This window comes from Ovis aries, chromosome 19 (genome assembly GCF_016772045.2).
Source record: "Ovis aries strain OAR_USU_Benz2616 breed Rambouillet chromosome 19, ARS-UI_Ramb_v3.0, whole genome shotgun sequence".
Lineage (NCBI taxonomy): Eukaryota > Metazoa > Chordata > Mammalia > Artiodactyla > Bovidae > Ovis > Ovis aries.
This window is the reverse complement of record NC_056072.1, coordinates 43327372-43343342: the sequence shown is the minus strand read 5'-3', so window position 1 is coordinate 43343342 and position 15971 is coordinate 43327372. Positions and strand designations below refer to the sequence as shown.

At 45.7% G+C, this 15971-nt stretch overlaps 1 protein-coding gene and 1 non-coding gene across 10 annotated transcripts in view; one reads left to right on the top strand and one right to left on the bottom strand.

Annotated features, from left to right (window-relative positions):
• FLNB (filamin B) overlaps nucleotides 1-15971 on the top strand; it is a 139279-nt gene that overhangs the window by 42820 nt on the left and 80488 nt on the right. The window lies entirely within an intron of this gene.
• On the bottom strand, nucleotides 10879-10951 carry TRNAG-UCC (transfer RNA glycine (anticodon UCC)). The gene has a single exon. It is a non-coding gene; the product is annotated as a tRNA-Gly (tRNA).

The window sequence follows — 15971 nt, the reverse complement described above, 5'->3', positions numbered from 1 at the left end:
TGAACCACCTGGGAAGTCTGGGATATTCTTGATGCATATCATGAAGCGTGATGCCAGAGGGAAAGGAAATGTGTCAGAGGAGACTGAATCTTGAACAGTGGCTAAGAAAGAGCCACGGAATGAATGGTGGGCGAGGAGGGCATTCCCCGCAGAGGGACAGCCTGGGCAAAGACTTGGAAGGATGTGCAGGTGGCTGCTGGCCCAGCCTCTAGCGCAGGGAAGAGGATGTGTGGAGGCGTGGGGTGAGGGCTCCCTGCTAGGGGAGCTAGGCAGAGACCTGCTGCAAGGGGCCTGAGACCTTCCAGAGGAGTTTGGACTGTGTCCAGAGTCGCTAGGATGTTTTGAGAATTTTGGCCCTGAGCCCATCTTATCAACTATGATAAAACACACCCATCTCTTACTTTGCAAAAAGAATATATTTATGTGTAATGTTGTATAATAATTTGAAACGTAAAAGAAAATAGTTTTGCCTCTGCTTTTATCTGTTCTTTGTTATATTATTCGGCTATGAATACTTCTGTATTTTACTACTGACTGATGTTTCAGCAGTCATGATGCATATTTGGGGATTCCTGGGATATGAGAAAGCTAACCTATAACTCATTTTCAAAATGTGGTGAAATTTAGGACTTCCCTGGCGGTCCAGTGGTTAAGACTATGCTTCCACTGGTGTGGGTTTGATCTCTGGTTGGGGAACTAAGATCCCACATGTTTTGTGACGTGGCCAAAAAATTTTGGGGAAAAAAAGGTAATGAAATTTCTGTGAATGCCAAAGTTAACAATTACTAAAGAATAAATAATGTTAAATGTAGGCATTTAATAAAACATTTATTAATTTCAATTTCTTTTGCTTTTCATACTTTTGGGTACCAGTTCCCCCAACCTGCCTGTACCCAGCTTTCAAACTGTTTTGTAGATCCCCCACAAGGAGCTGTGCCTGAGGGCCATGAGGCAGCCCTGGTAGGGTCAGTGGGGAGATTTGGGTAGAGTTTTGATATGTGAGCTTAGATCAAGTAGCCAGTAAAATGGGCCTGATATTAGCTGATGGATGGTGAGCTGGGGATGCATTTAGAGGTGGTCAGCAGTATTGGAGGAGAGAGGGGATTTGGTGAGGGAGGGTTGTTAAGGGGATTCAGCTGGGCTTGGTAATTGGTTGTTTAGCAGATTTGTTGATTACTGGTTGTCTGGTCAGATCAGGTGGCCTCAGCCTGCGATGGTTTGGAGCGGGGCTTGGGTTCCCAGACAGACTGAGGCTAGGTTGTGGTGGTGAAAACACCAGATCCTGTCTACTTGGCCGATGGTCAGTGACAAGGGCCCTGGCCTCCAACTTTGCAGAAAAGAATTTTCACAAAGACGGAAAGCAGTGGAGCAAAGTATTTATTGAGAGGAAAAAAAATACAGTCTGTGTGGATAGACACGTGCGCAGATTCAAAGGGAGAATCCCTGAGTTGCACCCTCATAGTGGTCTGAATTAATTTATGGGGTATTTCTTCTGGTTTCTTTTGGGCAGTCATTTTCATTTGCTTGGTTCACAGTCCATGTTTGGTATACCTCAGGATCCTCCCACATGTGTGCAGTTATCTCTTAGCCAAGATGGATTTTACTGAACAGGCAGCTGGGTAGAACATTCCTTGACATAACTACCCTTTGGCCTACCAGCTTTTCTGCGCATGCGTGGTCAGGGAGATCTCCTGACTTCAAGAACGAGAAGTATGTGGTCTGGGCTGGGCCCAACCTTCTCCCTTAATTGTCCTGCTGTTCTTGTCTTGGAGTTTTGGGCAATAGGGAATGGATCTCCGATTGCTTTATCCTGTGGGCTTGGGGATGGGGAAGGGGCAGTCATCTGCCTCCTGCCTCAAATCCCCGCTGAGAGACGTAAACCCCCAGAAATCTTTTTTGGGAAGATGAAGGGCGAAGGGTCTGACTTTTGACTTCTTCAAGCTTGGAGACGATACCTAGTTGAGGTCACAGAGCTCTAGACCTATCTCACTAAAGGGCCTCAGGGCGACTTCTGCTGTTGAGTCAGGATCTGCTTGGGGAGTGGCTGGAGTGCTAGCGTCAGTGGGTTGTTGACTGGTTGGTTTATTGATGAGTGGGTGATTGTTGCTTGGGTAGAAGATGCCTTCTTTTTCCTCTGTGAGTGGCACCGTACTGAGTACCAGGATCACATTGCTGCTGCAGACAGTCTGGGTCCTGACCCTAGGACGCTTTATTACAGTTGAGCAAACCTCAGATTTGGACCCAGAGCTACACAGAGAGTGGATTTAATTAGCACCCACACTGTGTGGCTAGTTGCTTTTACTATGCTTATGAGTATGTCATTTCTCAGTAGCAACTAGGAATGCTACTTGGGTTTGGTTCAGTTATTTCACAAATATTTTTGTTAACTTTTCATAAGTTCTCCCATCTCCCCTGTATAGAACATTGAGAGCTAAGTGGAATTTGGGTGGAGGTTCTGGAGATTTCCCCAGATCACATAATTTAATATTCCTCTTGCTCACATCAGAATGACCCCCCCCCCCCCAATTTCTCCCAGTCCAAATTGCTGGGTTCAGTCTCTGACTCATCTTGATTGACAGTGCATTGTCTGAAGGATTTTGACATTAGAAGCTCTAAAGCAAACCCAGGCAAGAGGAGGCTGGCTTGCCTCTGTTTAAGAATTACAATTTTCACAGGATCAGTAAGATGTTTCTTAGTGTGGTTTTTAAGTGACTGGGTTTGGCCAGAATTTCATAAACACCGTGGTTAAGGAGTGTGCTGCCCTTTGACACTATCACCTAGAACCGACCTTTTGAGACCTTGCCTTTATCTGTGGAACTGGCGGCTTCCAAGTCACAAGATTCTAGTTTCTTAATTACTGCCACCACAACAGTTGTAGATTAAAGACAGCCTTTGTAACTTATTTCCTGTTTTCTTTTTGTGTCTCTTTGTCTGTCTCCTTCACCCCCACACCTACCGGTTTCTTAAAACGTAATTTCCCAGCCTATGGGAGGATTTAGGAGAAGTATTTATAGAGATCTGAAGCAATGGCAACCCACTCCAGTACTCTTGCCTGGAAAATCCCATGGATGGAGGAGCCTGGTGGGCTGCAGTCCATGGGGTCACTAAGAGTCGGACACGACTGAAGCGACTTCACTTTCACTTTTCACTTTCATGCATTGGAGAAGGAAATGGCAACCCACTCCAGTGTTCTTGCCTGGAGAATCCCAGGGACAGGGGAGCCTGGTGGGCTGCCGTCTCTGGGGTCACACAGAGTCGGACACGACTGAAGCGACTTAGCAGCAGCAGCAGTTTAATGAAGACTTTCCAAAATATCTTCTGGAGACTAATAGTGTCCTTTGGGATAGTATTTAAAAAGTTATCTAGTCACATAAAGTTGGGAAATACTGTGTGACATCCTAGTGTTCTCTTGGAGATTGTACAGGTACATTTGGCTAGTAAAGGCTCTGAGAAGTCCTGCTGCAGGTTAAAACTGTTCAGCTCCATATGTCTTCAGCTTATTTGGCCCCAGAAACCCTTTTGTCTTAGAAAACCGGTTAGTGTCTAGTGCGCTCATTTCTAAGTTGTGGTGCTTGTGGTACTGAAGATGGTTTCAGGTGTTATGTGACGGACATTTAAAGTTGTAACAATTATATGCGTATTTCCACAGGTAGTTTAAACAAAAAAACAGCTAGTGCATCATCCACTCATTCTTTCATTCATTTGGCTAAAGAGAAAAAGTTTGTTTAAGGTGGGGTTGGGGGTAGGGTAAGACTAGTAAATGGCCCAGAAAAACATCTACTTCTGCTTCATTGACTAGACTAAAACCTTTGATCGTATGGATACCAACAAACTGAAAAATTCTGAAAGAGATGGGAATACCAGACCACCTGACCCACCTCCTGAGAAGTCTGTGTGCAGGTCAAGAAGCAACAGTTAGAACCGGACATGGAACAACAGACTGGTTCCAAATCAGGAAAGGAGTACGTCAAGGCTGTATATTGTCACCCTGCTTATTTAACTTATATGCAGAGTACATCATGTGAGATGCCAGGCTGGATGAAGCACAAGCTGAAATCATGATTGCTGGGAGAAATATCAATATCCTCAGATATGCAGATGATAGCACCCTTATGGCAGGAAGCAAAGAGAAGCTAAAGAGCCTCTTGATGGAAGTGAAAGAGGAGAGTGAAAAAGTTGCTTAAAACTCAGCATTCAAAAAATGAAGATCATGGCATCCAGTCACATCATTTCATGGGAAATAGATGGGGAAACAATGGAAACGGTAGCAGACTTTATTTTCTTGGGCTCCAAAATCACTGCAGATGGTGACTGCAGCCGCGAAATGAAAAGACTTTTGCTCCTTGGAAGAAAAGCTATGACCAACCTAGACAGCACGTTAAAAAGCAGAGACGTTACTTTGCCGACAAAGGTCCATCTGGTCAAAGCTATGGTTTTTCCAGTGGTCATGTGTGGATGTGAGAGTTGGGCCATAAAGAAAGCTGAACACTAAAGAATTGATGCTTTTGAACTGTGGTGTTGGAGAAGACTCTTGAGAGTCCCTTGGACTATAAGATCAAACTAGTCAATCATAAAGGATATCAGTCCTAAATATTCATTGGAAAGACTGATGCTGAAGCTGCAGCTCCAATACTTTGGCCGCTTGATGCGAAGAACTGACTCACTGGAAAAGACCCTGATGCTGAGAAAGGTTAAAGGCAGGAGGAGAAGGGGACGACAGAGGATGAGATGGTTGGATGGCATCACCACCTTGATGGACACGAGTTTGAGCAAGCTCTGGGAGTTGGTGATGGACAGGGAAGTGTGGAGTGCTGCCATCCATGGGGTCGCAAAGAGTCGGATGCGACTGAACTGAACTGAAAATGACTCAGGTGGTCAGAAGATCGAGCCAGGTTTCTGAATGTGACTTGTGGGACAGATATGCCTCAGAGCCAAGTTCAGGCAGAGCTGGTGTTCTTGCTAAGGCAGGAAGCAGCTTCTGACCCAAGAGTGGGACTCTTTCGATGCAGAACTGGTGATGACGACATTTGACAGCAGGATGTGTGTCTCTAGCCACGGCAGCTGCAGTCGGGTGATGTTTTGTGTGTTTAGCGTGTCACTCGCTGGCCCTGCACTCGGACCCTGTGCCTCAGGAATGTTAGGACGTGTTCCCATTTTAGCAGCAACGCCGACTTGCTGTGTGCTTGGTCTGTGTATCTTACTGCCATGGCTATTTATCATGGAACAGAGTTCAGGGGCCTGGAGATAAGTCTCTTTTAGGAGGATGATGTAACCCCTCAGCGTTTATTTCCTCCTTGACTTTTGCCGGTTTTGAAAGCCTGTGCGATACCATCACGTCCGCGTCTGGGTCCCCTCCTCTGCAGCCCAGGCTTGTCTCCAGGCGGAATGATGAGCGCAGATACTGGAGTTCAGATCCCCTCCTCCTCTTACGTGCTATGTGACTCTGGGCACTACTTTTGTTCTTACCAGTTTTTCCATCTGGAAAATGGGGCTAACAGTGATACTTTGTAAAGCAGTAATGAGAAGTCAGTGGGAGGGACTGCACTGGGCTGGACCCCAGGTCTTCATGTATAACTGAGAGGCTGGGCCTCTGCATCATGGGAAGGACACTCTTGGGCTACAGGGATGTGGAGGGAGCAGGAAGGTGGATGGTTGGTATTTTTTGTTGTTGTTGTTGGCTTGAAAGACATGCCCGGAGGCACCCAGATGTCTCCATCTTTGTGCAGTGTAATCCTCAACATCTTCCACTCCTCCAGCAAGCTATTTGGAAGTGGCCAAAGGCCACCTCCTGAGGCATGGAGCGTGCTTGTCTGGGATAGGTATACCTACCTGAGGAATGGGAAGGCAATTGGATGACCAAATATGGGAAGATGAGCGAAGGAAGTCACCACAAGGCAAGCCTTGAAAGCCTGAGAAGCCTCCTGTGTTCATTTGTTGATTGGTATCATCGCCTGTGGTGACGATCAAGGGTGTTGTGAAAAGATGAGAAACTGGCTCCCTCCTGCTCCCCTCACCCCTGTCCCCTGCTTTTCCACTCAGATGCAATGGCAGTGTTGGTGGGAAATATCTCTTCTAGAGCGGTTTTATAGATACATGAACCCAATTATGTCCTTTCCCCTGGCTGGCCACTCCTTTACTCCAGTTCCAACCTGTCATACCCATGGCTTTCATCATTGGATCAGTTCAGTTCAGTTCAGTCCTCAGTTGTGTCCGACTCTTTGCGACCCCATGAATCATAGCACACCAGGCCTCCCTGTCCATCACCAACTCCTAGAGTTCACTCAGACTCACGTCCATCGAGTCCGTGATGCCATCCAGCCATCTCATCCTCTGTCATCCCCTTCTCCTCCTGCCCCCAATCCCTCCCAGCATCAGAGTCTTTCCCAATGAGTCAGCTCTTCGAATGAGGTGGCCAAAGTACTGGAGTTTCAGCTTTAGCATCATTCCTTCCAAAGAAATCCCAGGGTTGATCTCCTTCAGAATGGACCGGTTGGATCTCCTTGCAGTCCAAGGGACTCTCAAGAGTCTTCTCCAACACCACAGTTCAAAAGCACATTTTATCATTTGATAAAACCTGTCAATTTTCCCACATCAGTGCCTATAGATCCCGACAAGAAACTTTGTCCAAACGAAGAGTTCCTTAACATTTGCATTGCTATGCTGCTTTCTTCTGGGGAGTGTTTGTCAAAATTTATTATGAAAGTGGAGGGGAATTTGGGGGAGAATGGATACACATATTTGTATGGCTGAGTCCCTTCGCTGTTCGCTGAAAACTATCACAACATTGTTAATCATCTATACCCCAAAACAAAATAAGTTGTTAAAAAATACGAAAAAAGGAGTAAGGTTTAAATTTTAAAAAAAATTCAAACAACATAGGAGCATGTTCAAACAACAGGAAAGAAAGCCCATCTTTGCCATCACCCAAGTCTTTTTCCCAGGGAGAGCCAGTGAGCACTCTTTGTGGTGCAGGCTTCTAGATCTTTCTGCTCAGACACAGAGTCATGCCTTGTCAAAAACAGGATTGCACTAGCTAAGCTTTTCTACACATTACCCTGTTCCCTTAATATATCATGGAGGCCCGTCTCTGCTGGAACACACGTATCTTTCTCATTCTTTTCACAGAGGCCTGTTGCCCGTTATTCTCCTGCACAAGAGTGTTGTATAACCTTTATTTAACCATTTATTCTAGGGAAGGCATTTAGATTGTTTTCAGTCTCTGTTCTCCCCGGAGCTGCGCCCCGCCCCCCATTTTATTATAGTTATGAACTGTTTTAATGGTTAAAGGCCACTTTCATACCCAGACCTCTTCTTTCCCCCACTAGGAAAAGAAATCACGTTAGGGAACCTCGCTGAATACCTTGTGCCTCCAGTTGAATTTTTTGACCTTGCTTTTAATTTTCTGTCAGCAGTGGCCCAGTCTGGCCACTGCAGACTTCTTAGGAATCTGCTGGAGGAGTCGGGGTGGCCTGCAGATTTTAGCAAACTGCGAGTTCATTCAGCAGCTCGCTGAGCAAAGAACATCTTGATTCTATCAGGCTTAATCCTGGGTCCCTGATGGGCTGGCTTTTGTGGTTGTTAGCAGATGGAATGCTGCGTTGGAAGGCGGAGTTCTGGGATATTTGGTCTTCTGAGCGGTCTTGAAACAGAACTGAATGGCAGTGGATCTTTCCCAGTGCTCTCGGGACATGGGGAAGTCCCCACACTCGATATGTTTACAGTGACACAGTGGTGGTTGTCATAGTCCTTGCTGAAGTGGCGGCACGCTCATCGGTCAGACTGCTACCTGCTTTACTACGTTATCTCACAACTGTTTGCTGAGAAACGAGCGTCCAGTTATGACGCTCATCTTACAGAGCAGGGTGGTGGCCCGTCCTAGTCCCACGGCCAGGCGTGGCTGCGCCTGGGAGGGGGACCAGGCTCACTGACTGACTTAGCATCCCTGGCCTCTGGGCTCCTTGGCTACCAGTTATTTCAGCACGTGAGCTCCCCTTTGTTTAAGTGGGTTCATGCCTGCCCCCCACGCCCATGCTCTTTACACGGTGGAGGGGGAGATGCTGGTGGTGTGGAATTAATTTGCAGGAAGGAGCCCCATGTCTGGGCTGAGACAGCTCTGTTGTGATTGGGTGGCATGTGTATCCAGAGGCTCATGTAATTGTGGGTTGAAGGTCCAAATTCAGGGGGAACAGAGCTGAAGACCCCATACAGAAGATGGCAATATAGGTATCTGTCCCTTGAGAACTTCCTCTCCTCCAACCTCATCTTCTTTCTGTTGGTAATGGTGAGAGCCAGCAGTCATAAATTATTTGGAATTTCCCTCAGCTTGGTTCCCATTCAAGACTTTAAATTGGGAGTTTTGTTCCTTTTATGACTTCACAATCTTTGGGCAGGCTGCCATTTCTGTAACTGGTTCATATGAGTTGTAACATGAGGTGAGGTATGGGGGGGGGAAATGCAAACTGATTTCTCCCTTTTCAAACTGAGGAAGTCACCTTGATCTGATTTTTGTAACAAGGCTCAACTTTTACAAGTTTGCAGTGGAAGAATGAATCCCTATCCTATTCATCATCGTTATTATTTTTTAGCTTTTATTCTTAATTGTAAAAGGAATAAAGAACCCTCAGGGGACATAGCCTAGCATGAGACACAAAAGGCAAAAAATTACGTGTGTGTGTGTTTTTGTTTTTCTTTTCTTTTTCTTTTTTCACCTTAAAAGGTCTTCAGTGTCTTGCCTTGGGGTGGGGAGCTCATGCTGGTTTTCATTATAATGATGCTGTATCTTTTTGTGGAATATTTTAAAGCCAATCTAACTTATTTTCTTATTTTAAAGTGTAATTTGTATTTGGCACAGGGCCTGACACTCAGTAGGCAGTTAGGAAGTTATTTGTTGGCTGCAAGAATAGATGAGTAAAGTGAGCTTTTCAAGAATGCATCCTAATTTCTGTTTTCCGGGGAAAATGCAGGTTAATATATTGGTTTGGGTCCGCAAGAGCAGAGCTGAAGCATCTCCCTTCTGACTCAGTTTCCCTGCCAAGCAGCCGTTCTGCGTGGAGGACTTGCCAGATGAAGGGCCAGGGTGGGGATCTTTAGAATCTCCAGTCCCTAGGGTGCAGCAGAGGCTGAGCAAGTCATGGTTGAGGCAGGGGCACTAACGATCCCGCCCTGACTCCTGCTTGCCCCTCCCAGGTCCTGTGCTGTCACTATTTACCACATTCTTTCCCTGGAACCTTAGCAGTTTGGGGGCGGTGGGAATGAATGGGGCCAGATCAGAAGGGCTGCTGCATTCCCCTCCCAAGCACAGCTGCTTACTGGCCATGCTGCCCAGGGGTGGGGCCTGTCCGTATGCACATCTCCTCATCTGTATAACGAGCGTCGTAACTGTGCTTGCCTTGTGAGAGCCGTCATGACATCATGTGTGTTCAGAAAAGTCGGAAGGATAAGAGTTGGGGCTCCGGGGAATTCCATAATTTTTCTTGCTAAAATGATGCATAAATACATTTTCATCAGTTAACATTACTATTACAGAAGACTTTAGGAAATATCTATATAGCTTGATGACTTTCTGCACTGAAAGAAATAGTTCTGCTTTATCCTCTTTCTCTTTAGAGTAGTATTGATAATAAAAATAAGCACTGGGTTTTGATATCTGAAAAGCATGTTGTAGTTCCTGAATGGGAAAGAACAAAGAAATCCTTGATAGGACTTTTTTTTTTTTTTTTTTTAATGCCAGCATGTCCTAGATCAGCTATTCCCTGGTAACTCAGTAGGTAAAGAAGCTGCCTGCAGTGCAGGGGACCCAGGTTCGATCCCTGGGTCAGGAAGATCCCCTGTAGAAGGAAATGGCAAACCCCTCCAGTATCCTTGCCTGGAAAATCTCATGGACAGAGGAGCCTGGTTGGCTGCAGTCCATGGGGTCACAAAGAGTCGGGCACAACTGAGCAACTAACAGTATCAGTATGTGAATTAAACAAAAATAAATAGTTTGGGCTCAGAGGGCAGCAGAGAGAACTGTGGTTAAATTTAGGCTCTCCTATGTCATTTTTGGGAGACACCTCTGTGAGCCTCTGCTTTCTTATCTGTAAGATTGGGTTAACTGCAAAAGCCATCCTGATAGGGTGGCTGTGAGGGTCACATGAGGCAATGCCTGTGGCCCAGAGGAGAGGTCTGCATGAGGGCTGCTGTCCTGTTTTGGCTGCTGTTGATGTCAGGAGAGGACGTGTTTAGAGGTCGTTCCTCCTGCCCATGCTCCTTTCCTTGTGGGCTTCCCTCTGGGCTCTGCACAGGATGAACAGTGACAAGCTGAGCTGGAGTTAAAGGTGATGAGGGCCTCCGTTCACAGCCAGTGTTTATTATTTCAGCTGGACGTGTTCTCAGAGCATTTGTGGCCGGAAGCTGTGAGGGAGGGACAGACGCCTCCATGCTGAGGCCTCTACAGCTCACGCTGGGGTTTACCCGCACCTCCCAGTGGCTGAACTCTGGGCTCCTTGACTCAGGGCTCAAGCTCAGGAGTCCCTGCGGCCTTGTCCTGATGGCCACTCAGGAGAACTGTGGGGCAGCAGTGGGATGACTTAATACAGGGGCCTGAAGTTTTAGGGTCAAAAAGCTAGTTCAGATGCACTGCTTTGACCATTTTGGAGCATCTTTCCATTTTTCCTTCTTTCTTTCACCTTTCTAACAGGTTAGATTCCTTGTTATAACTTCTCAGGGATTTCCTACTAATAGTAAACGAAAAGAGACTTACTGTCTTCTAGGCACTTTACTGTAAACCATCTTGTTTAGTTCAGTGTGACTTCACTACTGAATATAAAATAATCCTCAAAAGTGGTAACTTTTCAAAAATGGCATTGAAAAGAAAACCCACTGGGATAATGCAGATAGTTCCCCAACCAGGGATCAAACCTGGGCCCCCTGCAGTGGAAGCACAAAGTCCTAACCACTGCACCATCAGGGAATTCCCATAAATGTAACTTTTAAATAAAAGATATCTCTTGATCAGAAAGTAGGTGTTTGGGATAAATTATGAAGCAATACACTATCATAGTACCTAAGATCTGAAAGTCTACCCAGAACTGTGTACCAAAATAAAAATAAGATGTTTATAGAATACTGTAATTTGTTCTAATTATTATCAGCAAAAATTGTCCAGCAAGTGAGAAAGAACAGAAGGAGTAGCTGGCAAGTTAGAAAATTTGACATCTAAAGTGACATGCAAGAAATGTTTATGGACATATAGATGAAACCTCGAATCAGGGATTTTGAGAAGGTTTACTCTATTCTGTTGCAAAGAAATCCTAGCCACCATTCCTCATGCCATGCCCAGGGCAGACATTACTAATCTGCATGGTAGTCTGAGTCTCTATATTCCTCATGCCTTGTTCACGGTAGGATTAGTAATCCATTTCAGCAGTCTTTCTCACTGAATCTAGTTGGGGCCTCAGCACCTTTCTCAACTCACCTCATGTGCCAACACCAATGACCACTCTTGGTCTACTGAATCTTCTCGTGAAAAACTGCTAGCATGAAAAGGCCTTCTGAACGAACTCTCTTAACTGAACCCTGATGTAGGGATGTGTAAAACGTGCTCATTCAAACAGCTCCTTTGTCATCCTTGAGTAGTTCATGAGCAAAAAACAAAATTGGAAATCCAGCTGACCCCCGTTCCCTGATCCACCCTTATTTCATTATATCTTACTGACATAAATGGAAATAGGCCCTTGTGACTTCAGGTCTTCAAAGCCCAGAGTATCTTCTTATTATAGTCAAACTGCTATGACAGAGAGCTTTTTAGAAAAATGAAGTGGATTTTTTTTCAGTCTTTAGGTTGGTGGGACACCCTATTCTGGGACCCAGGTTCCTTCCATCACCTGCCTGGCCTCTTTTAGGACAGGTCCGGTTCAGTGACTCTGATGCTGGGCTGAGAGGAGGCCCACCCACTGTCCAAGGCTACATGATTTGAGACAGGGTATATCAGACGCAACTGAAGCATCTGAGCACACACACATGGCCTTGATGAGCTGTGCCCAAGAGCACATTAGACGGAGGTTTCCTGAAACCCCTACCTGTCCTGGACTCCTTCAGCCACATGTCGTCTGCTTCTGACCTGGCAGCCGGCTGCACTGGGACTAGTGACTTGCTGTCCTTACAAGGGATGGTGTCCCCCCCCAGGCCTCTCCTCCTGGGTCCCCGCTTCTGACACCCTGGCAACAGCCAGGAGGGAAGGTTTACATCGTGAAGGTAGCGGGAGTGATGGTTGTGTGGGTCCACACAGCTCTACTTGTAAGAATAGAGAGACGTGAAACAGCACCGTCTCTCTGACCTAGAGGGGACTTGTCCACAAAGGAGGTATTTCTAAAATGCTGCTGAAGATTGCCTAAGAGTAGCTGGTTTCTGTCCTAATACCTGCACCCATTCCAAAATGCTGCTTACCAGGACTAGGGAACTGATGTGCTGAAAGGATCCTAGAATTTGTAATAGCTTGGATTTGACTTTCTAGCTTTAAAAAACCCCAAAAACAAACATAAAAGCAATAACATTACCCTCACTCACATATAATTCAGGCTAATTTGAAGTAGTTGCAGAAGGTATGTTCACAGAAGGTGTGTGTGGCTTGAGAGCTGGTGTTGTCTGGAGCCATTTATGTGGGGACTGTGATTGGTTGAATTCGGGGAGGAGAAACTATTGGCCAGTTGCCAACCCAATCTAAGCAGACTCTAGGAGGTTGGGCGTTGCCTTATTTTATTCCTGAAAGAGGCTCTCAGTACCTCAGAAGGTGGAAGGCTGCCCAAGAGGCTTCCAGCTGACCTGGCCCTTTCCTCTTTTTACGTCTCTGCTCCGTGTTTACATTCGACATAAACATCACAGAGCACGCTCACGGCTGCAAATTCTGTAGTCAGCTGTGATGGTTACACACGGACACTGTGAAATGCTGTGTAGCATTTCATTTTCAAGGCGCAGGGAGTCTCCTATTTCATGTGGGTGGGAATGGGGGAGGCCTTTTGGGCAAGTCGCCATCTTTTTATTGTTCCAAGAGCTCGGTGAAGCATTTGAACTCTCACCTGTCAAAATCGCTTTTGGAATGAGGACCGCTCTCCCTCCAGCTTCTTAGAATAGCAGAACGAAAGTATCATTTATCCCAATGAGACCTTAATGGGGGCTTTCCCGGTTGAACACCCACCTTGAATTCATTGGAAACAGACGTTCTGGGCGTTGTACGTTTCATAAATTTGACTCCAACTTTTACTGGGTCATATTTCCCCCAAAATCGTTTTGAAAAAGACTCATGTCTCATTCCTTTAAACCAACATGTGTAAGCTGGGTAAAAATAGAGCAAACTGGTTTCATGTTTTGATTTATGGATGAAATCTGCAAGTTTGCATTTGTAAAGCAGTTAGCACATCACTCAGGAAAGTTTGAGCTTTGCACATTGATGCCCGTGGCTGGGTGACACTCTGACCTGTTCAGATACTGCCTGCTGCAAGATCTGACCCTGCCCGGTACACCCATTTCCTTGATTAGCAATAAGTACGCATACTCTCTGCTTCTATCCCCTCCCTTCCCTTCATGAGACTGCTCTTTGCTCTTTAAGTTGAATAAAGGAAATGGGCATGGAAAATTGTTTGACCCGATTTTTTTTTTGCCATCCATAGATAGTAACTCACTATTCAGTAGCACTTTAAAGACAGATTTGTAACAGGGCATCTAATCCAAAAATCTCAGTTATGGTCAGGGACTGGCAGTTGGTCCAGCAGAATGAATATGAGCAACCTTGGCTGCTCATATTCTGTGCAGGGTTCAGTGTTTCATGCAGATCGCTGCTCCTTTATTCACCACAGGACCTCAGAAGCAGAGCTGCCTTTGTGGTTGCAGAGACGGGGCAGCTGTACAGGGCCCCATACTCAAGAGGGTTCTGTGTGCTTGTTTTAATGCTCTGCTGTTGCCATCTTGATATTCTTGATACTTCTGGACAAAGAATCCTGCATTTTCGTTTGTTACTGGGTCCTGTGAATTATTCGGACAGTCATGTGTAAACGTTCGTCATACAGTTCATCATGTAGAAAATCCCTGGGTGCCTTAACTTTGAATGAGGATCACTTACATTCAGTGTGTCTTACCAGCCAGTTCATGATACTCTTTACTCTGTCATTTTATGTAATCAAGTCTTGCTGTGACTGAATGTGTAACCATGAAATTACCTTTGATTTCTGTGGGTTTGGGTGTGGGGTGTTTTTTTCCCCCTTTGTAAGAGAACGTCACAGTAAACAGTTTGATTAAAAACAAGAAATCCCCACCCTTTCAGTTTTGAATGGCATGCCATTTACTCCTCCAGAGCGTGTGAGTTTATTTTTCATGTGGTTGCAGTTGAGTTTCATTCAGTGGATTTTGACGTGTGTTTAACCAACATTCAGGTGGCTTGCGGTCAGTGGGAGGGAGGGACAGGGCGTGGGGAGCTGCAAGATGAAGAAAGCTCAGTTACTCCCCGTCCGGTGCTCACAGCCCTGGGGGTTGGAGGAGGCTGAGGGTAGAATGGTGTGACCACACATAGGCTGGTGGTAGTGAAGTGCACCATCTGTTTGTAATAGATATGGCCCTTGAATGATGACCCAGGGTTTATCCTGCAGGAGGTTAGGGTAAAGGGCCTTCCCATCAAAGGGCATACAGAACAGGTGGAGATGTCCAGGGGGTTCAAAGCAAGATGTGCTTCAGGAATGGGGAGTCTTTGAGCCTGGATTGTGGAGGGTGGTGGGTGATGGTGGCAGGGTGGAAAAGCAGGTAGAGGTTATGTGGGTCTCTCAAGGTGCTGAATGTTTAAAGAGTTTGACTCTGGGCAGCAGAGACTATTGGTGAATTGGGAAGCATATAGGTAGGTACCTTACCAGAAGGATGGTTCTGGGTTCCGTGAACAATGGTGGAGTTTCATGGCTGTTGAGGAATCAGAGGGGAGGAGGGGCCCCATATTTGGGGGGACAGTGTAGAAAAGGATTTGCCAAGAGGTAGGGAGGGAATTGTGGGAACTGTACCAGGGCTTTGAAGGAGAGTCCTAGAAGGTTCTGACATTTTCACTTTGGGGTCCTGGCAGAATGGGAGATTGCAACAGAGGTTGTTTGGTGGGAAAAGCGTGTAGGAAATGGAGAGACAGACAGATAGTTATCTTGGAGATAATGTTTGAATTTTGGTGGGTGTAGCTGGAGGTTGGAAAGAGGAAAGAGTCACGGGGAAGCCAAGGGGAGTGGGAAGTAGAAACAGTTTCAGTGAGAGTTCCAGGAGGGGCTGGCCAGTGGCAGAGCATGTCTCATTAAGCTGGGAAATGACTAGAAAGGGGGCCCTGCCTTTGTCTAGTCACCTGGCAACACTTTGCCCAACTGTTAGTGACCTCCTTTTATGAATGACTAACTTGTCAGAGAAACAGAGATGAACGTGATTGGTAACACCCAGTATTGGTGAGATGGCCTCTGAAACCTGTAGATGGGTGTGTAAACAGAAACAACTTTTTTTTTTCTTAAATTTATTTGTCTGCACCAAGTCTTAGTTCTGTCATGTGGTATCTTTTTAGTTGAGGCATGCGGAATCTAATTCCCTGACCAGGGATCAAACCTGGGCCCCTGTATTGAGAGAATGGAGTCTTAGCCACTGGGTCACCAGAAAAGTACCAGAGTATCTTTTTATAGGGAAAAGATACCTGTGACATTGTGATTAGTGAAAAGAAAGATTTCAAGACTGATCATGTAGTATAATATAAATTCAGGACAGCAAATACACATATGTGTATACACAAACTGTTAGATGGCATACTGCCTAGTTAACAGGAGTGCAGCCACCTCTTTTTATTGTCTATATTTCTGAAATGATTTCTTGAAATTAAAAAAAACTGACTTTTTATAATGGAAAATTTCAAATGCATGTAAAAATAGAAACAGTGGGGGACTTTCCTAGTAGTCCAGTGGTTAAGAATCCACATTTCCAGTACAGAACGT